Raw genomic sequence first — 27,951 nt, forward strand, 5'->3', positions numbered from 1 at the left:
ACACATATATATATATATATATATATATATATATATATCAACAGACAGCATATGTTTTGGAGAAGCAAATGATTATGGCTTAAGCTTAGATTAAGAATGTGTAAATGTGACTGACAACAAAATGCTGTCAGGTTGAATACAAATGCCTTATCTTATCTTTTACTTGGCAAATGTCCAAAGAGTGTATCTAAGGGTAGGTATATAAACAGGATGATATCAGACAAAAAGCTACTGCCAATATAATGCTATTGCGTATAATCTAGCTCAACGGTTGTATACCTTGCAAGCCATTATGAGAATTACTGCCCCAAGATGGTACCAACGAACCCTACGGCTCATCAGCTATTTTTTCTTTCTATACTTACTTACTTAGGTATTGACATTCAGCAAATAATAATATTCTTCATATGTGATTTCAGCATCCTCCAGTTTTAACTTAAAGTCATGTGGGCGTGAACTATATTTACAATCGAAGAATGCCTAATTGCTTACCGAGATTTAGTCGAAAAAATAATTCATTTTTGTCAGAATAAATCAAAAATAATTTGTAATAATTATTACTAAAATCTTTGCATTAATGTTACCACTAAATTCACGCTAATTAGTGTAACTTGGCATTCATAGAGTTTCTGATATTATCAACACTTTGTAGAAGAATACTAAAGTTAGAAATTTGAAACAATAGGAAGAAAGAGTTAATAAAACTTCATGCTGATTACGGCTCAGGATACTAATGAATTGATCATTCTCAGAGATTTATATACTTAACTACTAAAACGTTTTTTACGGAACTCGTTTAACATACATTACATTCACAATACATTATGACTGGTAATAATACATATATAACAGTGAAAAGGATCATTTACTATGCTTATGTATTTTATCTGGACGAATTTGCTATATACTATAAAGTGACTATGGAGTGATATTTTTATTGGACGTATTTACTATTTACTATATAGTGGCTATGGAGTGATATTTTTATTGAACGTATTTACAATATACTAATAAGCAACTGATAAGTGTCTTATGATATTCTTTTGGAGTGATATACTGATTCGTATAAACAAATAAATTGTTTGGAACTACTCGGGGATATTGGAGTTATTTAGTAAATATCATAGTCAGAAAAATAATGGATTAACACTTAGAGATACAAAGAGGAATTTATCGTTGTTTATCAGGTAGATTTACTGTCCTAGATACTGACGCTCACTCAGAATTTAAATACACACTACCGTGTATATAAGTATTTACAGTTTATTCATTTGTAGATATAAACAATTTATGGAAAAGATGCCCCGTCCCTTATACTCTTAATGATGTCCATGTCTCTAATCAAGATTTTGACACTTGCTAAATTCCTGTCACTCGGGTCTTTAGGAATAGATCCATACGCTCGGCAGCCAGCGATCCAGGTTTTAAGCATCTTTCTCGCGGACGAGCTGTCGTGCCTCATATGCGGGTAATATTTTCCTGCACAAAAATGCCGTCGCGAAGCTCTCTGCGGTGGTCATATATCATCTGACGGGCGTCAGAGTTTGAAAATTTAATGATTACTCTGGGGTTAACCTTGTTTTTGTATTTACCTTTGCGATGGCATTTGTCAATGTCGGTTTTCTTTAGTTTAAGGTTTTAGACATCTGATAGCACTACATTATTGACATGTTACATGATTTTGTCTCTCATGTTTTCACTATGGTCACCTGGAATACCAGCGACGTCAAGGCATAATCTCCGGCCATTTTGCTCCAGTTCGCCTACTTCTACTTCGTAGAATGTAGGGCACTTTTTGGTGAAGCATTTTCTTGTTTCAGGTTTTCGACCTCTTCCTTAAGTTTTCGATTTCCATTAAAGATTTTATTTCATTCCGCATTTCTTTTATGAGTTCATCTTTTATTTCCTTCGCTACACCGGGAGAAACAATCCCCATAACTCTGATTTGAATTTTGACAGAATAATGCCCCCTTTTAAATTAGAACTTTTGGTTAAAGTTTTTGATAAAGTCAAACATCTCTGTTACTATCAAAGCTATTGAGTTGAAACTTAAAATAGTTATTTACTATCGAAATCTACACCAAGAAAAACAATCCTCATAACTCTGGTTTGAATTTTGACAGAATTATGTCCTTTTTTAACTTAGAATTTTTGGTTAAAGTGTTTGATAAAGTAAAATATCAGAGGATGGGAGCAAAATTTAAAGAAATTTACTGTTGAAGCCCGAAGGAAAAGACAACAAAGGGAAGAAATTCCCCGAAAAACTTTAAGTCCACAAAAAATCATTACCAGGTACAGATATGTCAAAATACACCTTAACTTTGCAGGTACCATCCATGTTTTACCAAAGAAAAGTGGTCTCGGTTTTTACCTACGGCCAATAATAAAAAAGGTTACAAAATAACCTATTGTAAGTGAACAAAAAAGGAATCTGCCAATTAAAAACAAGAGCACCGCAATGCAAAGCAACATAAACACAAAACATTGTCATGTGACCATTAACCTCTAAGTGTGACCTTTACCTTGAAGCGAGTTCAAGCAGTTCAAGAGTTACACATCGCACTCAAAACAAAATAAAATGACCTTTGACCCCTAAGTGTGACATTAATCTTGTAGCCAGCCATCCAAAACATGCGCTCTGATGGACATTTGTGCAATGTGTCTGTAAAATCCTTCAAACAGATCAAGAGTTACAGAGCGGACACGAAACAAAGTCATATGACCTCGACCCCTAAGTGTTACCTTTACCTTAAAGCGAGCCACCTGATACAGGCGCTCTGCACGTCGTCTTGATGTGGAGGACATTTGTATCAAGTTTGTTCAAAAATTTTCAAGGGGTTCATGAGTTACAGAGCGGAGTCGACACGAAATTGCTAACGGACAGACGGACACACTGATGAACACCTGGGGTACCCCAAAATATGTTCCTTCGGGCGTATAATAATAACAAAGGAATGGAGACGCAAGATATTACGTTTTCTACAGTTTTCACAATGTTTTACCTGCTGATCTACATTTCGATCCAAGTTGACCCAGTTTAGATTTTTTTTTTTCATTTCAGACGACGACGACGATGGAATACGGATACATTGCGATCAGATTAGCCCATTTTTTCAACATTGTCGCAGATGCGCAACTTATAATATCGAAGAACATTTCAGGAAAGTGTTTTGACGCTAGATCAAATACTTTTTGCGATATGCATAACAAAACATTTCTCTGACAAACAGACGGACGGACAGACAAATCCAAATCTTATCCTGTGCGGTTACATAATAAGCCAGACCTTACCATCATTATAGGAATGTTTTCCTACCACACATGAATTAAAATTATCATGTTGAGAAGGTCCCCATGAAATATCGATTGTCGTAGGTGTTCACAGTCCACTTAGACTTAATTCGCAAATGTCTAATAAGGAGGGTAATATATTGAATACATGCAGTGGTTAAGCTGGCCTCAAACGTTTTAAGAAACATTTGCGTAGCTGGCCTTTTTCCTTTGTAGTGGATGGGTTTAGGAGACTGCCTATGCAACTATTGGTTCAGGGGTGCCTGGATTTAAGCATTTTATTACACATTTGGGCATGTTCTAGATGCATTGTTTGCTCTTTTCAAGGTCCCTTAGTATTGTATATTGAAATGTATTCAATGCAGAATGTATACCATACGCAAATAGGGCAACTTTGCTGAAAATATGGATCATGTTATTTTTGAAAGTCGCTTTAAATATATTTTCTATATGATAATTTAAAAGTTTTTTTTTCATATTTTTCTTATTCAACGTACCAATAAACATGTTTTCCGTTGTGAAACACTGCGAACATGAAGAATATTTGCATGTGTAATTGTGTATTGTTCAGAGTCAGAAACAGACAGCGTCATTGATCGATATTATACAACAGGTTCAAATATTCTAAAGTTTCTAATTTCAGACCCTCGACCCTTGACGCAACCGCCTTTCCAACGGAGTAAAGGTTGTTGTATCTTGTTTTTTTTTTTAAATATTATCCCTAACCCTCAATAAGTACGCACACACGCACGCACGCACATTTCAAGGTCTTACATTTTACTATTTCGTTTCTTACCTCACAACACCATCCTAGTAACATATGACCACAAAATAAATTGCCATAGGCTTGCCCGGTTAAGTACCCGCTCCATATGTTCACATAATTAGACGGCGGAATTCGGTTTTACAGGTAAGATTTTTTTTTTTATTATTTTGAAATTTTATTACCACTGGTGCTATTTGAAATAAATCATAACTTGTACAAGTTCTTGTACAAGTGTCAATCACAACCGCTGTTTTCTTTCCTTCTTTTGCCCCATCCGCTTAGCTCTGTAGAATGAGCGCAGATCTATGAATCGTGAGTCCGGTCCCTATGAAGGGCGTGACGATTTGATAAAGGCACGTGTCCGAAATCATTCGTCCTCCACCTCTGATTTATGTGGTGAAGATGGAAGTTATTTGTTTAGAATACAGAACCCAGGAACACTGGTTAGGTTAACTGTCCACAGTAACATAGAAAACACCGCTAAACCAAAAACAAAAATCTTTCGTTTTATGCCATGGTTTCTAATATTAGGAAACAATATTATGTATGGAATATGTTTCTATTATGTGTCTGTGTCTATGAATACAAGGGTAACATTTAACACACATCTCCGGAGAGCTAAAACCTCTTTGCAAAGGTATTTCTATCTAGCCAAGTTGCAAAATAAATCAACCTTTTCAGAACAATAGCCTCTGTACAACAAATATACTGTTTTCCCGCGGTTATTCACAGAGGATGCACTTTATTCTAAATCGAGGTGTCCGATTACTTTCCAACAAGTGAAATATTTCCTAAACGTGAAATTTGTAATAAAGCTAGATAAATCAATAATGCTTAAACATGATTTTATAATTACATAAAGCCTTTCTAAATTTTCTAAAGTTGTATTAGCACTTTTTTCCGAGTTACGTGTTTATTAAACTGAATATTTCACTTTTTCATCTAAGTTTTTCTTTGTTCGCACTGTGCTGATGTTGGCTAGGTTCTGTTTACCTCAGTATTATTTTCTTATTTTCTGAAGACTGGTTGTCGTTCGAATCTGCTTCATTAAGAAGACTCCTACATTAACTAATAAGATATTTATGGCATATTTGTATAATGTAGTCCTATATCAATTAAATGCATACAATTCTTTATGTAACTTTTTATTTCGCATAGAAAATACGTCACGGAAATAGCGACCTGTGATGGAATTCTATAGAGGTACTTGTTAAAATTAAAATGTTGAGATAATTAAAATAAAGGATTTTCATTATATTCTGTCGTTTCTTTTATCTATTTATTTTTGTAAATAAAAACAATGTAATGTGCATTGATACATGAGTTGCATGTACTATTATTAACTTGCAAATTGCGAGATAAATAATTTCAATTTTAACGTTGAATGAAATCATTACATAGTTTCAAAGGTCTCGTTTGATTAAATTCTACTTAAAATAGGTTACAATAAGTTGTCTTGATCAAGAGAATCAGAAAATCCATTGAATTCCGCATAATTTATCTGGGTAGAGGTAGAGTAATGTAATTCAGCGCAAAGGGTTATGGGGTGTCGATTTTGTCGCATTCCCATTTATTGAATATAATCTTAACATGAAAATTTGAGTTCTACACAGAAATTATTTCGCTTATGTAACACAGTTTTAAAGGCTATTGTGATTTAATTTTACTAGGTAAAAGAAAATAATCCTAAAAATCCTAGTTAATCCTAAAAACAGGAGATACATGAAAAAATTCTCTCAATTGCGCTATCTTGTGATTTGGGTGTAGGGGTAGCGTAACGTAATTTTACGCGAAAATGAATTCGGTGACCCGATAATTTCATTCCTTCATTCGAAGTTTTCATCATCATGTTAGTTTTTTTTTTGTCAAATTTTGTCGTTTTCGTTTTACATGAGACAAGATTAATTTTTATTTTTATTCAAAACTAAACGTCAAATTTGTCGCTCTGAGTCACTTTAGCATAAATGTCGACTTCAACATTAAAATTATCTCCACAAGTTATACGCAATTTTAAAGACATTTTTAAATGAAAATATGATGAGTAACAAGCAAATCGATACTTGTTGACTGAACAGAACGATTTACGAAAACAGTCTGACGGACGCGAAATCATGGTTCATCATAAATGGACGTCAATGATCGTGTTTGAAGTTTTGCAGAGAAAACAATTACAGAAATATCAAAAATGTAAAATACGCATTATATGAGGAATATGCTGAATTTTATATTAAACAAAATTTCGAAACGGAACCCAAGAACTTCAAATTAGGCGCATTCCACCATAACTTGCCACATTTTCTATATCATTTCATAAAACTTTGTCAGAATGTCATGTTTAAAATTATTTCTATAGTGGCACTAGAAAGAAACAAAATTCTTCATTGCAAATGCATCAAAACGAATATGTGTAGCAGTTCCTTGAAAATGGTGAGTTTTTAATGGCGTTTGACTGTCCGGAAGTGGGGCCCCTTTAGGAAGTCCTTTCCCGGAATTCAATGTTTCGGAAAATTTTCAAAAAAAATAGGAGCGAGCGAGCGAAATTTTTATTTTTTTTTTTCTCAATTTTCATTTTTTCAGAGGCGGGTAGATTTTACATGGAGCGAGCGGGCTTTTTTTATTTTGTTTCCCCAACTTGGACCATTGAGGAGGCGGTTATGATTATACATGAAGTTAATATTTCTTTAGAAATAACACAGAAATCAAACATTTACAGTGTGGGTAACACAGTATATAGCTTTTCTATATGTTTTAAAGACTACATGAATGATTTTGCAAATAAATTCTTGCCAAATCTCATTGAATAACTTTGTTTCTTTTTTATTTTGTAATTATAATTACTAAGGCATGAGTGTCTTATTTTTATTTTTTATTTTTGTACATTAATCTGAAGGCGTGCCTATTTAACGGCACAGGATGAGGAATATTTAAGACCAAACAGGCACATGTGTGGAATAACATTTCTGAAACACAGTTAGATGGCTTCGACACATGAACAACTTTGTGCCCCTAGTGAACTCCAATCCATAGAGGTGAGGGGAAGTAATAAACCACTGACCGGTGAGACCAAACAGAGTTGGGCATACAATGCTTCGACATTGCTCGAATCCCTTTGAATAATTTCTTGACAGATCAGGCTGGCTTAAGTTTTTGTGGTAGAAATTATATTTCAGGCAAAAATGATAACAGACGGACAAAGTATGATCCCAATATGGCCACCCTTAAAAGTGTTATTTGTTGTGCTTTGACTGAACTAGAAATTTAGAGTTGGGGAGGTCTGTTTTTTCAGTTTCTTTCGTTCAATCAATTCACAGCCAATTTATATACAAACAGGCAAAACTGGGGTTACAAAAGGACAGATTTTGTTAGAAATAATTTTCATATCTACACTACATATTTGAAAAGCTAAACAATTTTTAAATTGACTAAATGTGTTTTGATAGAATATCTGACTGCTGTACTAAAGAAGTTACGTTAAAAAAGATTTGGGTCGAGACAATGTGATGGGTCGATCAGGATCTGTGAACAAACATTTTTTAAAGATAGTAGTCGGCCTCGGCTTTGGGCTCTAGATCTAACATATTGAACTAAACAACTGATAACAAATGGTTTGAAAACTTTATATCTGAACAATATTTCTATGTTTAATCCAAATATTTTTAACTGCATCCCCGTGCACGTCTTACAAGTCGGGCTTCATTCTTTTCACTGTATTGAGCAAAAGTAGAACGTGGCTACTTCATTACCTACCGGCACATCGAAGGCCATGTGTAGCACTAGCACTGACACTCCAGATATAAAACAAATGATGGACAACACCATAATTCCTGACTTTTTGAGTTTGGGTCATCAGCTACATGTATTACGGACGCACGAAATCCGATCAATATCACTTTGACGCATTAAAACAGCAATAAAACCTGTTTTGCCGTTATTATTCCGGAGAGCGTAATCGGAAAAAAAATATTTTTTTTTGGAGATTGTTATGTACGTGCGGGCGGGTGATTTTTATTTTTTTCTCGGGTATGAAATTATTGATGCGGTAGTTCCGACGAACGACATATCAATTTGGTATGACCTTATATCAGTATACTGACATTGGTTTTGTAGGGTAATATACACGCTATCATTACAAAAACTACAAAACAAGTGTCAGTATACTGATTTAAACATTGAATTCCGGAAAAGGACTACCTAAAGGGGCCCGACTTCCGGACAGTCAAACGCCTTTACAAACTCACCATTTTCAAAGAACAGTTAAACATGTTCGTTTTGGATGCTTTTGCAATAGCGTGCGAGTGTTGAAATTTCACATAACTAGGAGGAACACAGCAATTATTTATTTTTATTTTTTTAAAAATGGCATTCATTTTCAAAGGGGGGCAACCGTTTTCAGAATATGTTAAGTATCCGTCGTATGGGACAGTACGGCAGAACATGTAATGGTCAGGTAAAATATTGGTGATGTTGTTGTTTGTTTATAAAAAAATTCTGTGTTTTGGTGATATACTCCTAAACCTTAAATACTTCTCACTTTTTAATTTTACCCATTGTCAAGTGCTCACATTGTAACGCATTTTAGAGAAGCTAATTATGCTACAGACCAAGTTTCATAAAGATCAATTGTTTTTCTTTTTTAGCTCGAGCACCAAGTGCCCAATTTTTAACAAATTTTAGAAAAGAATCTTTAGACAAAATGCTTTTTTTGTAAGTGGATATGGTCACTCTTTAGGAGGGGGTTGGGGCACTTAGAGTTTCCCTTGCCTGTCCGTCCAAATTTGTGTCGTTCATATCTCAAAAAGTGTTTGACCAAGAGTCATCAAAACTTACAGGATTGTTATTCAGCACGGGAAGCAGTGCAGTAGGAGTATTGATATGGATCTTACACAGTCAGAGTTATGGTCCTTGATTTGGTCAAAATTAGGTATAAAAGGGCCTAAGTATGTGTAACATTTATCTCTAAAAATATTTGACCATGTATTATGAAACATTACAGGAATATTATTCAGCATGTGAAATTTAGCATTTTTTTTAGATATATCACTTAGTCAGACCAGAGTTATGACCCTTGACTTAGTAAAAAAGATATGTATAAACAGACATATAAGTTGTGTTGCACATATCTCGAAAAGTAAATCATAGGGTCATGAAACAACATGGGAATGGTATTCAGCATGGGATTTTTGTTCTAAATTTTATCACTCAGACCAGTGTAATTACCAGTGATTGTCAAAAATATGCATAAATTGGATACAAGCTTGTGTTACATGTTTCACAAAGTGTATTTGACTCAGAATCATAAAACATTAGAAGATTGCTATATAGCATGTGAAGTTATGCACCTGTCTTCTGTTTGGGACCACTCAGCCGGCTGTTGAGTTATGGTCCTTTACTTAGCGAAACACACACATAATGTACTTGTGTTGCATATATCTTAAAATATTTCACCTAGAGTCACGAAATCATGTAGGAATATTATTCATCATGGGAGTTTGTGCACCTTAACTTTTTTCACTTTGCAAAACCAGAGTTATGACCCTTGACTAAGTAAAAGTATTAAAGTTTGTGCTGCATGTATATCAAAATGTACTGAACATAGAATTGTAAAACATTAAAGGATTGTTTGCAGCCTGTGAAATTTTGCAACGGATGTTCGCTAAGTGAAAAATACACATAAAATTCTTAAGGAGGTAGGTTACCTTAATATTTATATGTGCGCATGTACAACCGGAAGCTAACGTGACGATTAACGACAACGTTTAAGACAAACTAAATGTGCTTGTGTATCCATTCTTCAGAAAATAAATCATGAACCTGTCTCCGATCTGATGCTTATGGTTTAACAATGCAGAAATAATGAATATATTGCCGCAGAAACGCCTCAAAACATTGTTGGTTTAAAATCACGTCATTGACGTCATGATGTTACGTGTCAGTTACCGCGCAAAATTAATAGCTTTTACTTTAAAAGTACGTTATTGTGTGCATTTTCTTTTTTTGAACCATTATTTGCTGAAATATTTTATATGTGTCTTTGGCTCTGAATAATAATCAATATTTTGCTTCTTTTATGTAGTTATATTGAAATTTTATGCGGAATGTAAGAAACTGGATGATGGTAACCAATGTTTTAGGGAATAAAGCTGGGTGAACGGTTACTTAATACGGCCATTTTCAAATAGAAGTTGGGCAGTTTGATTTGTAATACCTATTTTTCAGTTCTTGTTGATAATTTGTTACTTATATATTAAAACTATGCTCTAAAATTGTCCAAACTGCAGTAGAAAATTGTGGTTTCTTGAATTAAATTGATGTAACCATGAAAACGAAGGCCGTGACCTATATATCTAAATGTAAAATTCAAAAGCGTTGACACTTGTCTATCTTAAAACAAAGCTTCGGCATTTTATATGCATTTCAACAATATCCATAACAATATCCATATCTCAACTGTCAAACTCGCTCTCATTGCCACTTTCATCAATTTCATCATTTTCTTCAACAGTTTATAACATAAGAAAGGATAAAAATGTTGATAGAAGCTATGCATATAACAAATAAAAAATCATTAGTCTTTATTGTGGCCTGGCAAACAAGTACTGTACAAGACTGTATTTACATATTTTGAAATCGAAAAGCAATTTAACTGTTCTTTTTGGCAAGGAATCTACCCATGAAATTTCATCACAGTAAAAATGACCTTGACTCACGTGATCTGAAAAGGCGGGTTACTTAACCGGTTTAAATGTGACTCAGAGTGACATACTCTGTGTGTGCCACACTTTGCCTTACACAGTTGAATGACCGTATATCAAACAGTCTTGGTGATATGCTTCTGAAACCTAGATGTCTTGCATGTAGGTCATGGTATCGTTTGCAGTAATCTACTTTTCTTGAGTGACAGATTCACGTTCTGTAAACTTTTATACGCACAAGGGTTGTTGATCACCCTATGCAAATGTGTGTAGGAGATTTAAACTGGAAACCTAGATTTCTTGAATGTACGTCATAGCTCAAACTATAAGTCAAAGTAATATAATGGATATATGTGCACACCTTCTGAACATATACATAACACATAACTTGATGACCATGTATCAAACAAGAGCTGTCCATCAGACAGTAGACGCAATTTTTGAAAAGAAGAGACATGAATGAACACAAAGATATATACTGAACGTCATTAGAAAGAACCCTCTTAATTATATTGGTATAAAATAAACAAAGCACATGTAATCGAGATAAATTTCATACTGGTGATAGATCAAACATTTTAGTATATGGTTCAGCACCAAACTAGTGATTTGATTTAATACTAAAGTTTTCAGTGCATTTAAGTGTGTACAAGGTGAAAACAAAAAGGCACAGACATAATAGCAAGTGTGTTATCTCCGGCGCATACTGTGATTCAGATGTGTATACGATACTGTTTGATGGCATTCCATTCATTCATGAGCCAGCTGCTGACGGTTTTGGGTGGTATTACCGCTATTGCAGACCCTGCGACCAAGTTGGTCCCATAAGTGCTCAACTGGATTGAGGTCCGGTGAAAACGCAGGTCATTGTAATACGTTTACGTTGTTAGTTGCCTGGAATTCTGATGTCATTCTGACAGAGTGTGGTCTTGCGTTATCTTGGTTGTACTTTCTGACGCCGAGTTGATAAGTAAGAAATGGTAGCACTTGCAGTTGCAGCACAGCAGCGACGATGAGTGGTGTCCTATAGTTCCATGAAATACTGTCCCATACCATAATACTCTCTCTCCTCCCAACCGTGGTGTCTGGCGAACACAACAGTCGGCGTATCGCTTACCGCGTCGACGCCATACTTTAAGACGTCTCTCCGGCATATATAAGAAGAAACTTGACTCAGCCGTGAATAAAACACATTGTTATTGACGCTGCGTCCATCGCAGATGATGACGACACCAAATTGCGCGATTTCTAGTGTTAAGATATTGCCTCGATATGCGTTATAGCTACGTACCCCAGTTTCATGGAAGTGGCAACATATATATGACTCGCTGACACGTTGTTCTTGGATACTTACAGTCTCTCAAGCAACCTATACTGCAGTGCAAAACCTGTAACGCAGATGCGAAAGCGTAATATGCCAGTCCTGTTAACGTGATGTGATTCTCGGATGTCAAGAACGCTATTTGTCACTCAAAGGCACTGGTACATTGTGCCGTTCGACAATTTTTCTTATTGTACGATGTGTCAAATCCATTCGACGTGCCACCTGGCGATATGACATACCATCCGCGATCATGCGAACGGCTTGGTTACGATGAACGTCATTCAAACGTGCCATTTCAGTGTGGAAATAAACAATAACTGGCGTTTTTCTGTAATATCCTTACACTGACTGATAACAAATATTTAACTTTGTAATGATCTTTTGTGCTTCAGGTATTTGTAAAAAACGCTCATTTTGCACGTGTACCACGAACAAGCCAGGCGATCGTTATATTTCGTTATATTTCGTATAATATCATCCAGTGTTGACCATAAAACCAGTTTATACCATTTAAACGTTTCCAAACCCGATTGCTTAGGCCTAAATAAAAGAACTCTTGAAGTGCTTACTTTCTTTTGACGGCGAGTATATATGAACAGCATCTATATATTTCCTCTTTCATTTCAAATCAAGATATAACAAAATAAACTAGTATACGAGTAAGGCAATGGAAACATAAACTTGAAATTTAATTTGTTTAAAAATTGTTAATGTAGCAGATATGCTCCGGAAACTTTTCAAGACGCTGTAAGACAACCAACAAGGCAAACATAATATACCCCCACTCAGACGAAGCTGTGGGGATATATAAAGCACTTAATAACATATGGACGCTTAGAATTTAATGAAATGATATATTTCTAAAGAATAAATAAACGTGTTACCACTTTCTAGAAATGCAATGTTATGAAATTGCAACTTTTGTATTTCTTGGTAGTCCCCTTGTTGATGCAGTATAAAAGTTTTAACACTTTAGCAATGGCGGCTATGGCAATCTCTGAAATTTTCTGGGCACTCGTATGTCGTGCCCTTGAAACGTTGCGAGTAAATCCTGATTGTTTTCTTTTTTAGTGTATGGGAAAGGGTTGTTATTTTGACACTTTGGCAATGGCAGCTGTGGCAAGCTTTGCAATTTTCTGTGCACACGTTTATCGTGCCCTTGAAACGTTGATAGCAAATTCTGATTGTTTTCTTTCTCGTTTAGTATATGGGAAAGGGTTGTTGTTTAGTTATGTTGAAGTTATGCTCTTTTACAACCGTAAGTCTGGGCTACGTGACGCACCATTTTTCTGGCTTTCTGCATCACCAGGCCTGGCAAACAGAAAACTAATTTCACCGACACTTGCTTCATTTCTGTATTTTGATAAAGTCCTAACACTAGAAACCATCTCATCTACAAAGAGAACAAACACCTTTCTCTTTTTTTGCGCAACGATTTCAACACGTAAATTTGATCGACATAATTTGCCTTCAAAGGCACTCAAGTTACTAAGAACTACTTTACCCACAACCCGTCCTTTTTTGGCATCGAAAGATTGATTGTACAGTCATAAATTCTCATTTAAAAGAACTAATGCATACGTTGGAGTTTGTTGTATCTATTTTGCTCTGAGGTTGCAAGAGCCTTTGTCCCGACTGAATTTGTAAAATCTAAATTATACGTTTTTAGAAAGGTGTATGTATTTTCCGGTGCCAGGACAGAAGGTTTATTGAACCGACATGATCATATTCTGCAATGTTCTTTACAGCCCTAATGAATAAATCCTAGTAACATCTCTTCATCAAGTGCATTAAACAGCCGATACTTGGATTTATCGATTTTGCAGCAAGTAAAAACTCTAGCTAGTTTTCGAAGTTTATTTTATATGTAATTGTAATCATGTTGTAAATGACCCTTATCATATACTCATTTTTCGCAATGTATAATTATACAGTTATTTTCTATAGCTAATAGGTTTAACGACTGAAAAGTTTTGACCGTGACCTCAACATGATTTTTGGTGTTTCCAAAGGTATCTTAAGTTGTATTAAGCTTTGTAAGTGTGGCATGGCATATAGTTATTAACTTTTCTGTCTTTATCTTGGAACCGATACATAGGAACAAAAGTTCTATATCCTTATCGATGCCGTCGTAATTGTGAGCATAGTCGTCCTTGTTCACCAGCACCTGTCATGTTGCTCTTCTTTTTCTGCTATGTTTTCAGAAGCAGTAACAATACCATGTGTCTTTCTATATTAGGTAAAAGATTTTCACAATGCAGACAAGCAAGATTTTGTTCTATAGATTTCCACTTGCAATTCGACTAGAGTGTTGAATTTTTACATTTTTTTTCCTACTGTAATTTGAAAATGTATACAATTTGCTTCTGTTATTTGGATTTCCGATTCAGAAATAAAATCAAAATTGCATACTTCATATAAATCAGTTTTTAACATATTCTCATTATCTTTCTCCGCTATGTATATTATGTCCATATCACTCTCCACTTCTGTTTCTACATCTGTTTTTCCATCCTTTATTCCACACTTTATTCTGAGACATGGGTTACGTCTCCATCACGCTTCACTTCTATTTATTCATTTGTTTTGATTAATAAGTGCAAAATAGCGCGTGTCAATTGACAGCAACTCCTATTATTTGTTAATGAATTCAGCGGTTTAAAAAGTCACTTTTGCCAAAACATATTTTGAAATAGTTATAGACAACTATTCTAAATGACATGTATATGCTATATGCTGCAGTTTTATAAATGTATTCTCAGTAGGATAAATGCACGTAATGCTGGTTACAATTTTCAAATCGATGCTACCGTCATCACGTAAATAATACGTTATATGGTAATACGTTTCTTTTGCTTATGACCAAACACACAACCGACTTCCTTTGTTGTGGCCTTTAAACCATAATTCGATACATGGAAAGGATTATCCGACTGGATTTTGAACCTTTGCAAAATTTTGATCAATACAATAATTCTTCTCACTCTTGATACACCAGCATCTTCTTCAACAGAAGCATTTATTGAGTTATTGATCACGACCATTATATATAGATGATTATAACTTGCTCGTGAAAATGTTACTTAGAAGATGACAAAAACATATTTTTGTTATTAAAAACAATATATGGTTATAGAATAGTAGATGATATGATTGTTAATCTTTTTACTTCTTTCGCCATCCTTAATACGGCAATACATGCTGCTGAAGCAGATGTTACTGAACAAGAAGATGGCTTTTATTCATATGTTTCTAGGAAAGGAATACACATAACAAAACTATCTGAAAATAATTATCGTGTAGCGCTTGGAAGATGGAGATGTGATATAGATACATCGGTTGCAAAACAATTTAAAAAACAACATATTTCATGGAAAGACATGTTTGAAACGAGAATAGATGTGTTGAGCGAGAAGACGAAATTCCCGCCAGATGCTTTAATACAAAAAATGGGTGTATTGCCAGAAGATGGTACACCCATTAACTTAGTTGCCAGACAAGGTAATGTCAGCATACCCAAAGAAAATGTTATTATTCGCATAAACAATCACCATCCACTTGATGCAAGAACAACAATGGCCATTGCTTGGGCCTTGACTATTACCAAGTCAGCAAGCAAACAACCAATGGACGAGATAATTCAGTGGTTTCATCACAATCGATATTATGGGTTATGGAACACTTCGAAACCATTACTAATACCAGAGAGTATCTGGAATATCGACAGTTTAAAATATTACAGAGGTCCACTATTTTTCATGAAAGGAAAGTTCGAAATTGGAAACTTCTCAAAATGCGTACCAAATGACGGCATCGGTTTGGGTGTACTAAATCGGTTTGTCCATTTAAAAGGTGATATTTCAACGTTGGGATTCAGTACAGGTCTAGATAGATACAATACGGGGTACCCAAATAGATTTAAGTTACTTTCTCACAAATTGCCATGGATGTATTATGTTGTAAGGGAGTTAACGGATACACGGCAGGCATAATAAACTAAATTTGAAACTGAAATATTCTAATTTGTCGAAGATTATGCCGAACAATTATTGAATTACAGAATGTTTGTACTTACTGAATAAAAAAATCATATCACATACTGATTTTTTAATTATGTAAGCTATCGAATGAGCATAGTCACCCTTGTTCACTAGCACCAGTCACGTTGCTCTCCTTTTTTCTGCTTTGTTTTCAGAAGCAGTAACAATACCGTGTGTCTTTCTATATTAGGTAAAAGTTTTTCACAATGCAGAAAAGTAAGTTTTTATTGTCTAGATGTCCACTTGCAATTGGACTGCAGTGTTGAAATTTTATTTTTTTTCCTTCTGTAATTTCAGAATGTATACAACTTGCTTCTGTTATTTGGGTGTCCGAATCAGAAAAAAAAATCGAAATCGCTTAATTTGTATTCAATTTTATTATCTTTCTTCTGTTTCAATCTCCTGATCTTTCTCCGCTATGTACGTTAAGTCAATTTCTCTTTCCACGTCTGTTTCTTCATCTGTTTTCCATCGTTTATTTCTCTTTTTATGCTGGTATATATGTTACGTCTCCGTCACTCTTCACTTCTGTTTCTTCATCTGTTTTGTCCAATTAGTCTAAAGGTAATGTCGCTATTCCAAAAGAAAATGTTATTCTTCGCTGAAACAATCACGGTCCACTTGATGCAAGAACAACAATGGCCATTGCTTGTTCTGGGGCTATCACTAAGTCAGCAAGCAAACATCCAATGGAGGAAACAATTTAGTGGTTTCATCACAATCGATATTATGGCTTATGTAGCACATCGCATTGTATTATCTGGAATGTAGACAGCCAAAGATATTACAGAGGTCATTAAAATTCTCAAAATGCGTACCAAATGACGACGGCATCGGTTTGGGTGTACTAAATCGAATTGCCCTTTTCAAAGGTGATATTTCAACGTTTGGGTACATACGAGGTACCCAAATAGATTGAAGTTACTTTCACACAAGTTGGCATGGATGTATTATGTTGCAAGGGAGTTAACGGATGCACGACAGACATAATAAAATAATTGTAAAATCTATCATTGGTTTAGTCGAAGCTGATGTCGAACAATTATTGAATTGCAAAATGTTTGTACTTACTGAATAAAACAATATCATATCACCATACTGACTTTGGAATTATGTTAGCTATCAAATATTTAACAATAATAGAGATCTCTTCAATAAAATTTTGTAATTTAACCACACCTTTCTGTGATAAACAAATAATATAATTACATGTGCCAGATTAAAGCAATTAATGACTTATCCAGTTGAAAACCCCATTCTTGTATTTCCAATTTTTAACAGTGTTAATACAATATTATTGTTAACAAACTCAATATTACTGAGACCGGAAGAATCGTTCTTAAACAGTTATACATTACTTAACACTATGACATAATGCACAGAACAGATTTGAATTTTATTGTTTTGTTTCAGTACACAAAACCATCAATGATATGTATAAGGGTAGTTCAAATATCGTGTGGACTTCCACCAAAACTTAAAACAGTAATGAATGTATACATATGTAGTGAATGCCATTTTATAACAATCTGAAGCTGTTTCGATGTTTCACTTTGGTAATGCGTTAGCAACCTGATTCAGGTAGGCAATATCTTTTTGAAATCGAAATTTTATGTGATATACTCCATTTTCTAATTTCAGTTTCAAATATGTACTACACAAGTGCTCTATTAAGATTGAGTAATTTCTTTTGAAAAATCAGAAAATCAAAATCCATCGAGATATCAGCTTTTGTGCGTGTGGGAAGTATATTTGACTGATGTATATATATGAAAGTGATAGATAGAAACCCATAACATAGGTCAATTCATCCTTGTATTTTATCTTATCAAGTTGAAAGCGAAATAAAGTGGAAATATCTTCTTTTTTGGCATGATCAGTCTGATATTGCTTAATAATTTACGGGTATTTGCAAATATTTCTTGGTGTGTGTGTGTGTGTGTGTGTGTGTGTTTTATTCTATAACGATTTTTTTTGGAAACTTCATACACAATATGTTGCATTTTGATCTGAGAATATCACTCAAATCAAAGGGGTTATTGCAAAATGTTTCTTAACAGTGAAATTGTAATAAGATATAACTAGGAAAAACGTTTAGATGGTTACTGATAACTAATGTATTTACAAAAGAAGGTACATTATAAAAAGACGCATACGTTTAAGTAGTTTGCAAATTAAAGGGGTTAATATAGAATCATATAATCAGCTATAGTTAAGCGCAGGTGATACATTGCTTCCTTTAAGTGTAAAATATCGTTCATTTTGTATGTATTGCATACATAGCTATATGTAAACACAATTACACCACTAAATGTCATTAAGCAGCATTTATGCCAACCACAAATAGCATAACAATACAAGAATTTATGCTGCCGTTAAGGTCGGACAGAATTAGCCGAATGTCTTTAGGCCGACATTGAATAATGTCTTTGAGATTTGAGCCTTTTATAACATTAAAACTTTGATGCCCCACATTCTGGATTAAAATGTATCTTAGACCTACTATAAAATAGGCAGAATTACAAAGGCTGACCGTTACATTTGGGCAAATTTTTCTTTTTACGCTCGGTTACCCATGGTCCAACAGTTACTTATCTTATTTTTACATGAAAATGCGGTATTGGCATTCACACAGAATACATTCCATATGATTTGTGTCAGTTTTTATCGTCTGCATTTTCAAAAACATCCAACGCATTTTACACCGGAGACAAATCACTTTATATGTTAGATAAACATCACGAAATACATATGCTCTGGGAACTCATGATAAGCAACGTGAGTTGCTATCGCCTCATTACCTGACCTGGTTCTAAGTAACGGAGAGTAGTTTATATTATGATGGAACGAGCACATTTGACCTCATCTGACCCCTAGCACTTGACTTAAACTGATGGTTGCTGACAAAGTACCCCTGGTACTATGAAAACCATTGGTTTGACCAACGGAAAAACCTTTGGTTTTGACTCCCCTCCCCCCCCCCCCCCCCCCCCCCCCCGAAAAAAAACAAAAAAACAAAAAACATAGGTTTTGAACCCGGTTAAAATATAAAATATTTTAAATACACATAATATAAATAAGTCATTGAAATATATTGTGTGAAACAAAGGATATTAACTAATAGTATAAATCCTCAATATGTTACGACGAAAAAACCTATGTTAAAGGTCAAGTGTACGTCCTTTAGCAATAAAACAAAAACAACAATGTTTGCGAAACGGACTGGAGGTGAATTGAAATTCATAAAGCAATGTTAGCTTTGCTACCTAAGAAAGGGTTAACACTTCCGGGTTAGGATAATTGTGGACACAGAAATCCTTTTGATAATGGACCTCCTTTTAATATACTTGATGCAGCATGTATGAGGTAAAGGTAAATGTGAAAAACAAATGATTTCCAACTTAACAGCAAATCAAAATCAACTAGAGAAAAAAGTGCAAACAACTTTTGGTTGAAGAGTAAATAAAGGAATAAAAATTACAGTAGGTATTATGGGTTGCTTGGCTGCATTAGCACTTGTTCTTTCCATTCCTATATTTATAGCAGTCGCTGCCGCAATTCCATCGGTAATTGCTATCTTAATTAATAAACTAAACGTTGAAGACAAGAAAGCTATCTTAACATTACACCATCAAAAAATAAAACAACTAATAACAAAAGCACGGATTGGGAAAGTAAAAAAAAAAAGAATGAGAAAAAAGTTATTGAAGATACTTTTACAATACTGTAAGAAATGCAGAAAGAAAACATCTATTCAATGCCTCTTGAAATACATATAAAGAAATTTAAATTTAGCGGAAGCAGAAATGAAAAAGAAGAAGAGTTATATTAAATATATTTTCTCTTTGCGTATGTTTGTATTTTTTTCTATAAATATATTATACAAATGATTAATAGAAAAGTAGATAGAATGATTACAACAAAATTAGCTTGCATAATAGGAGGAATAACAAATGAATGAAGATTCATAAAGAAGTACTAAAAAAAGAAAAGTTATTAAATCAAAACTTGATAAATTAGTCAGTGATGAACGTAAAAGACATGTGATTGAATGATAAGAAAATCTTATCTTGTAGACCCTTATCATTTTGAAAAGTATACAATATTATTTGAATTGAATTGTGGTTGTTTAATGCCAAAAGAGGAAAATAATGAAAGGTTATGTGAGTGCCCCAGACCAAATAATCGACGAAACAATCCTAAAAGAGTTATTGCAACCGAGTGTTACACTAATTATGAAAAATCACATTAAAGTATTTACACGCCATCTCAAGATCTTTGTATTATTTCTTGTTTAATAAAAATGTGCTTTAAAATGAGTAAAAGGTGGAAAATTAAAAACTAATGGACGAAAATGTAAATGTAAATATTTAACTTCCTCTTAATCTTGATTCTTTATTTTATGTTATTTTGTTTCAAAGATTTTTCTAAATATAATATATAGATAGATGTCAGAAATAGAGAGGTCTTTAAACTAATATATTAAGAATTAGAATTAAATATAGACGAGATAAAAAAAACAACAAAACAAAACACAACTATATTTAACTATAAAAGATTCATTTGATATTTGATATTGTTAAATCTGAACTTAAAACTTTAAAAGGAATAATCATAAATATTATTTTAAAAATAACTTTGCGAAAATAATTCAAACAGATACAATATATGACTCAGCTTATTTTCACTTTACGTCAAGCATTTTATTAAAGAATAAATATAATTGGTAACTGGATTTCAGAAGGAAGCGGATGGAGGATAGAGTCAGTTGATGCTAATTATATAAACAGATATAAAAATACACTGCTGGCCGCTTCTAGTTATTTAGAATTTGCAAAACAGAATTCAATGAATGGATTGATAAATATACAAAATAATGATAATGAATGTTTTAGATGGTGTCATTTAGCTTACAAATTTCCTGTTACAAAACATAGAAATACCTCAAAGGGTTTTGAATTATAAAAATCATATTGAAAAACTTAACTATGCTGGCATCAAGTTTCCTGTAACATTAAATCAAGTACCTAAAATATAAATTCAGATTGGTATTTCATTTAATTTATTTGGCTCTGAAAATGATAATATTTATCAATTGTACTGGATAAAAGGCTGTAAAATGTCAGAAGTTGGAGGTAGGGTATATTTCAAAATGACACCTTTGTAATTTATTCTGATTTTAAATAAACAACTAAGAAAGTATCATCTGCTTTGCCTTCATCTTGCAGTCATCGTAAGAGTCGCGGCCTCATCCCTATCAAAAACATATAGACTGTGGTTACGGTTATAAAGTCGTTTGTTGTTACATGTACTTCACACCTTTATTATATTTTGAAAAAGCTTGCATATCGACTAAATCAGCAGACCAAGTATCATTAATTTCATTAACTATCACTCTTCGTTTCATAGATTTTCGTTTAATTGGTTTATGTGATTCTTCTGCTAATTCATCACTCCATGTTATTTCGGGGGTCTTTCTGAGTGAGCTTTTAGCTCCCGAGGACTTATGTTCCAGTAAATACTCTACCCACTTTTTTCGTTTTTTGATTTTTGTTTTTGCCCGAGTCCAAGTTTATATTTCATATTAATTGCTGGTTTTACAACTAAATGTTTTGCAATTTTTTCTACAAATGTTTTTGATTGAGTTTTATTTAAGTTCGAAAGCATTTGCTTGTCACATATACCTTTTTTTATACCACTGCCGTAGCAAAAAATCAATGGTTTTGCGTACTGCGTCCAGTGTATTGACAGGAGGCCCAGTATCTAAACAATTTTCGGGGCCACAATTGTTAAAACCTGGAAGTGTTAAAAATTTCTTAGGAAATAAAGGTAACATTGCTTTATGAATATCAATTGCACCTCCAGGCTGCGCGTAAAGCTCATAAGGAGCTGAAACTCCAGTACGTTTCACAAACTGTGTTTTTATATTACCGCAGGATGCACACTGAGCTTTTAACATAAGTCTACAATATTTTGTTGTAACATATTGAGGATTTATACTATCAGTAAATTTCCTTTCTTACACACAAAATATTTGTTTTTGATTTATTTATATTATATGTATTTAAAATTATCTAAATAACACTTCTGCAAACAAAATACAACTTGATATCAAAGGTCATTAGGTGCAAATGGATTACAGCGTAATTCTCAATCAGCTGTTTCAACATAAAACTGGCATATATTATGTTTATTTTAAAAGGAATGCAATAAATTGTCTGTTTAACTTATAATAGTAAGTCTATACGTTTAATGGTTCTAACATTCCTTCATGAATTACAGCGTAATTCTCAATAAACTGTTTCAACAAAAATTATTTATTGACACCGGTGTCATTTTCAAGTTTATCAATATCAACAACTTTAAACAAATATTGGTTATATGCACCGGTGCCGCGTTATTGATTAAAGGCAAGGGTCAAAATGAGGTCAAATAGCGCCAAAACCCTTAAAATACATTACTACTTTGGAATGTTCAAGAGTAGAACTTATATAGGGAGAGAGGGAGGGAGAGAGAGAGAGGGAGAGAGAGAGAGATGCTCGAGTTGGGAATCAAACCCGGGCCTCCGCGGCAATTCAAATTTTCCTGCGGTCCTGACCAATACACCACTGAGGAATATGCGCGTAACGGCCGTTAAATATTAAGGCTGTTTACCTACACTACATCGATGTTTTGAATGGGAAAAAATCGCAAAAACAACTAATTCTTTGGTGTTTGTATAACATAATCTGTTAGTTTCTAAGTTTTAAAACCTTGAGAAATATAGCAATAATTTTCTGATATCTATATTTTTCTTCTTTTTTTTTATTGTCGTACGTGCCTTTAAAACAAGTTTACTAAAACATGTACTGTGTGAAATCATTATTCTAAAAACGGTTGACAAAATTTTCATAAATCATGTAAAAAGAAATGACATGTCTTGTCGGCGTCGGGACATGGTACGTGTATGTTTTTATGACTCGACATGATTCTTCCGAAAACATATTTCGGTAGAAACTGCTAGATATTATACATTTTCGTACATTGTTCGGAAGATTTTCCTAACGTTTTGGTGAACACACCTACATATGTGAACGTTAAAATGGAAACGTGAATAATAAAAGAATAAATCGCAAATATCGGGCCTTCTTGATAGAACCGTAAGCAGACGTTTCTTCTTTGTATTTTGGCGGGGAAACTGCACGTGCCTTCAATGACGCTCCTTCGGTTATGACCGCGTGCTTATAGAAAATTACGTATTGGCGTTATGTTTTCGCGTCACCAGAAACGTTACTGTGTTAAAACTTTCATATAATTGTAAACAAAATGCTCTTTAACCAAACTAAAAAACTAAAATGCATGCTTAAAAGCTTAAATTTAATCGTGTCTGTAGATCTACATCCGTGACAGGTTCTCATAATATTTTTCATTCGAGTTCTTAATATTATATTTATGTGTTCCACTTTTAAAAAGAAAGGATATTTACGTTTAAACACTTAACAGGCATGTAATGACGATTGTTTCACCGGTAAAACGAACATGATTTACGGGTGAGCATATAATAAATCAGGTGGGTGGGGTATAGATATTTTTCCACCCGGAAACGTATTTTATCAAATGTCAGCATCAGCGCATTTGTGTACCAAACTTAAACATACACCATTTTGCTGGTATTTAACTAACCTTTCACTTATACAAATATTTGTTTGGTTGACGGATGCGCTGGTACTGATATATTCACATGAACAGTAAAAAATTGCGAAAATCCAGGTTTATGGTGAAACTAGGCGTTGGATTTAAGTGATGCAAATATTCACATACTGTGGATAGAACTAATATATTGGTGTTTTTAGAAGATCTAAGGTTAGTTTATTTGGAAGAAGACGTAAATGATATTTTTAAGTATTTAATGTATTTGAAATTACACGGCAAAATAGTAGGTTAGTGAACCTGATAATGGTTCCGAACCAAAGTAGCTGCATTTCCGCGATCAAATGTATCAGCTAAAAAAAGGTAATTATTAATTTAATACATAAAAATCGGGAAATAAAGTTGTTCAGGTCATATTTCATATCAAAACTTGTGTAATTTACAGCATTTTCAGCACGTCAATATCAGTAATCGAGTGTTCAGGGCCTAGAACTAGACAAAATTCCGAAAATTAACAATGTGAGTTCATATTTTTTACAGTATTTAAATGTCAGCATTGATTTGTCTTAAACAACGGTCATCACAGCTTTTGTACTCTTGTTATGTATCTTTTTACAAGCATTGAATACGTGTCAACTGCAATTCCTTTTTAGCATTACTTGAGATAGAGATAAGGCTGAAGTGAATAACTTTTATTTACACTGTCTTGTTACTGCAGAATAGAATGGGAATTTCGAGGGAGGTTAAGGTCGAACCGATTTAAACTCCCCAGAGCTCTTTGTGCAACTGATATTTCCAAGGATATACCCAACTTTTCTGTAGTTGTTTCTTTGTCCATGTTTCAGGATGGCAGAGATTATAACAGACCAATGTGCTGATATTGTACATTTCTACTTTCAGGAGATGCATTGGTACATTGTTAGTATTAGCAAGTTTGTGTGTTCTCCTTGTAATCAGTAATAATCTCAACAATTTCACACAGTATTTGGACTATAGTTTCTATCAAACAAATGGAGCTAAAACGCTGAAAAATAAAATAAACAATAATCAAAAGCGAAAAACACACATAGCTCTTGTGAAAGTTCCAAAGTGTGCCTCAAGTACTATTGCGTGTATACTTGTACGATTTGGGATTGCTAATAATTTAACAATTTTCAACAAGAATCCTCTGAAATGGTTTAGAGGATATAAACAGAATAAGTCCGCAAATTTTGACATATTTGTTCCCCATAAAATTTACAACAACAAATTTTACACAACAGTTGTTTCAGATCCTGTGATAATTGGCTCTGTCCGCAATCCGATAGAAAGAGTTATAAGTCACGCCTTTTTTCTTCAAAAGAAACATGATAGACGGTTTCATGAATCTCTACACGAAGAAGAATTTATTCGTGATGTTCTATTCAACATTACTAAATATCGGATAAGTAATGTAATGGCGGAATATTTTGGATTTAATTATATCCAAACGGACAATACAAATATTGACAGATATCTGCAAAAACTGAACTAAGAAATTTCTTTGGTCCTGGTAGTTGAACGAATGAATGAATCATGAGTGTTACTGAAGCGACGTCTCAATTGGTCGCTTGCTGATATTCTCTATGGGCGTAAAAATATCAATAAATATTTGCATGTTCGTCTAAATGAAAACGAAAAACGTATAATACGAATGACCAACAGTTTAGACTTTGAAATATATAACTTTTACTACAAGGAGCTAAGCAATAATATAAAAAATGAGAAAAATAATTTCCATGGAGAAGTAAAGTATTTTGAAAACGTTTTACAGACAGTCGCAACATTCTGCGACCGCAAGTACAAGTCACTCTTAGTCATTCCCTCATCTCAATGGGATAGTTCGTTTACGATATTTGCGAAGGAATGCGATCTTCTCTTTAAGTCAGAGTTCCATACTATAATGAAACGTTTAAAGTTTGCAAAATCTCGAAGAACAGTATGTTCACATTAACAGTGCCTTTCACACACGTATGGAGTAAAACAATACGGCGAGTTAAATTAAACTAATGATCTAAATTATTTTTCCAACGAACAGCTGGAAGAATTCAGATGCAGTCTAAACAGTAAACATCATTGAAAAAAATGCCTCAATCTTACACATAATTTTATAACGCTGTCAAGTTGAACGGTTCAAAATGACGAAATAAATTAATGTCAATTTTACATGATCTTTTAGCGGTTTAGAAAAATACATATTACTTTCTAGTAAATTAGTTTGAAAGAGAAAGATGAGAATTGTTCCTTATATTACCGCACAAGATACAATGAGTTTGTCCTACACGGCATCATACACCTTGAGTTGCACGTGTTTGTAAATGTAAACGATTGGCTGATATGTAAGCCACAACTGAATGGAGCAAAATAAAAGTAGTATAACAAATAGAATGAAATAATTATCTACTGAAATATTTTCATACCTTTAAGAAAAAAATTCCCTCGCCGTTAATGCTTAAAGTGCCAATCCTCAGGTTAAATGATGGCCTTGTTCGATGTTAACAAAGGATATGGTAAACTTATTATGAACCTTCTTTACACAATAGAAACAACCGAATGAGCGGACACTGTATTTTTTTATTTTCAAAATGTTATTTTAATGCATTGTAAAAGTAATACAGGATAACAAAGGCATTTACCTAACAATCCTGGAATCATTTTCATTGATTTTCTCATATCTAAACATTTTTGCGCATCCTTTGACTAATATATGATTATAGGCAGCAGATACATTTTCTCTTCCAATCAATAGCTTTGTCAACATATTTCCTCTTTTGAAATACTTGGAATTTCAAATCCTTTAAAAGAATTATCTGTTTATTGATTTTTTTCCCCAGAAATTGTTGAAAATTAAAAGGGGCATTTCTTGATAAGATCGATACATATTTTCTTTTCAAAAAACTGATCACTGATAAATTAAGCTTATGTGTGGCACCCTGTCACAAACTGCCATACGGGCCTCATTGTATCTGTAGTTTAAATACAGGTATTGCATCATCTTTTTGTAAATTTTTGATTTATTAAGGTAAATGTCAGATTTGTCGCATAAAATATCTCTCATGTTTTTCTGTATGTCATAACTTAAATTTCTATATAAATTTTATTAAATTCGGTTCAGTAATAAGAACGTTGATATTTTATAAACTTCAGTTTTTATCCCCAAAACCGCTGTAATATTCAATCCGCATCAAAGTAGTCAGATTTCCCGGCTATATCGTGATTCCCGTGGAAATACAAATAGTCAGAGTACACGCATAAGCCGTAAGTCCCATGAAATTTGGTATTTGGCGGGACATTACCCTACAAATAGACTGGACTAAAATGCCTAGCGCACACCACTTTTCGACATTAGACGAATCTACGTCAAATTTATTTTTCTTGGTAGAAATTTATGCTCGATCAGGTAAAGAGTTTATTTGTCAGATTTTTGTATAAATTTTGAATTACAATTTTTATTTAGTAAATTTCTGGTCATTCCACAGAATTTTGTAACAGATTTACTTTTCGACATGTGATTTTGGCTAGTATAATGATAAATACAACTCAAGTTTACAGAGGACCTAATGCAGTTTATAGATTATAGTTCATTGAGAAAAAAACTTGAGGAATAGGAATTTTGTTAATGAAAACTTTGACAAAAAAATTAAAAATGTATAAAAAAGACGAGGCTTTATTTGAAAAAAACTACTTCTTGTCATATTTGTGAAAAAGAATACAAGTAGAATCAAATTCCAGTCCGAGATCATTGCTATATAACAGGCACATTTAGGGGTAGTGCTCATTCAAAATGAAACATTAATTTTAAACTAATAACCGAAGTTCCTGTCATTTTTCATAATTTAAGAGGTTAGGATCATTTTATTATGCAACAATTATGAAAATTTAAAAAAAAGATTTTGATTTTATTCTTAATAATATGGAATAATACATGGAATTTTTGGTAAGTGATTTGAATTTTATAGATAGTTATCCGTTTATGCCCCAACCATTTGATAACTTAGTAAACAATATTCAATAATTGAAGTACATTTTTGAAGAATTTGATAAAGACAAAATAGAATTATCAAAAACAAAAGGTGTTTATCCCTATGACTACATTGATTCGTTTCAAAAAATTAAAGAATCATAATTACCCCTAAAGATGAATTTTGTTCTATTTTAAATGAAAGTTGCGTCAGCGACAATAAATATGAA

General features: G+C 33.5%; 1 long non-coding RNA gene across 1 annotated transcript; it reads left to right on the plus strand.

The window, feature by feature from the left end:
- Positions 1–251: 251 nt before the first annotated feature.
- Positions 252–26,892, plus strand: LOC128559769 (uncharacterized). Its single transcript, XR_008372618.1, has 3 exons — positions 252–1,187; positions 24,197–24,261; positions 24,643–26,892. It is a non-coding gene; the product is annotated as an uncharacterized LOC128559769 (long non-coding RNA).
- The last annotated feature ends 1,059 nt before the right edge of the window (positions 26,893–27,951 follow it).

The sequence above is a fragment of the Mercenaria mercenaria genome, chromosome 10 (assembly GCF_021730395.1).
Source record: "Mercenaria mercenaria strain notata chromosome 10, MADL_Memer_1, whole genome shotgun sequence".
Taxonomy (NCBI): Eukaryota; Metazoa; Mollusca; class Bivalvia; order Venerida; family Veneridae; genus Mercenaria; species Mercenaria mercenaria.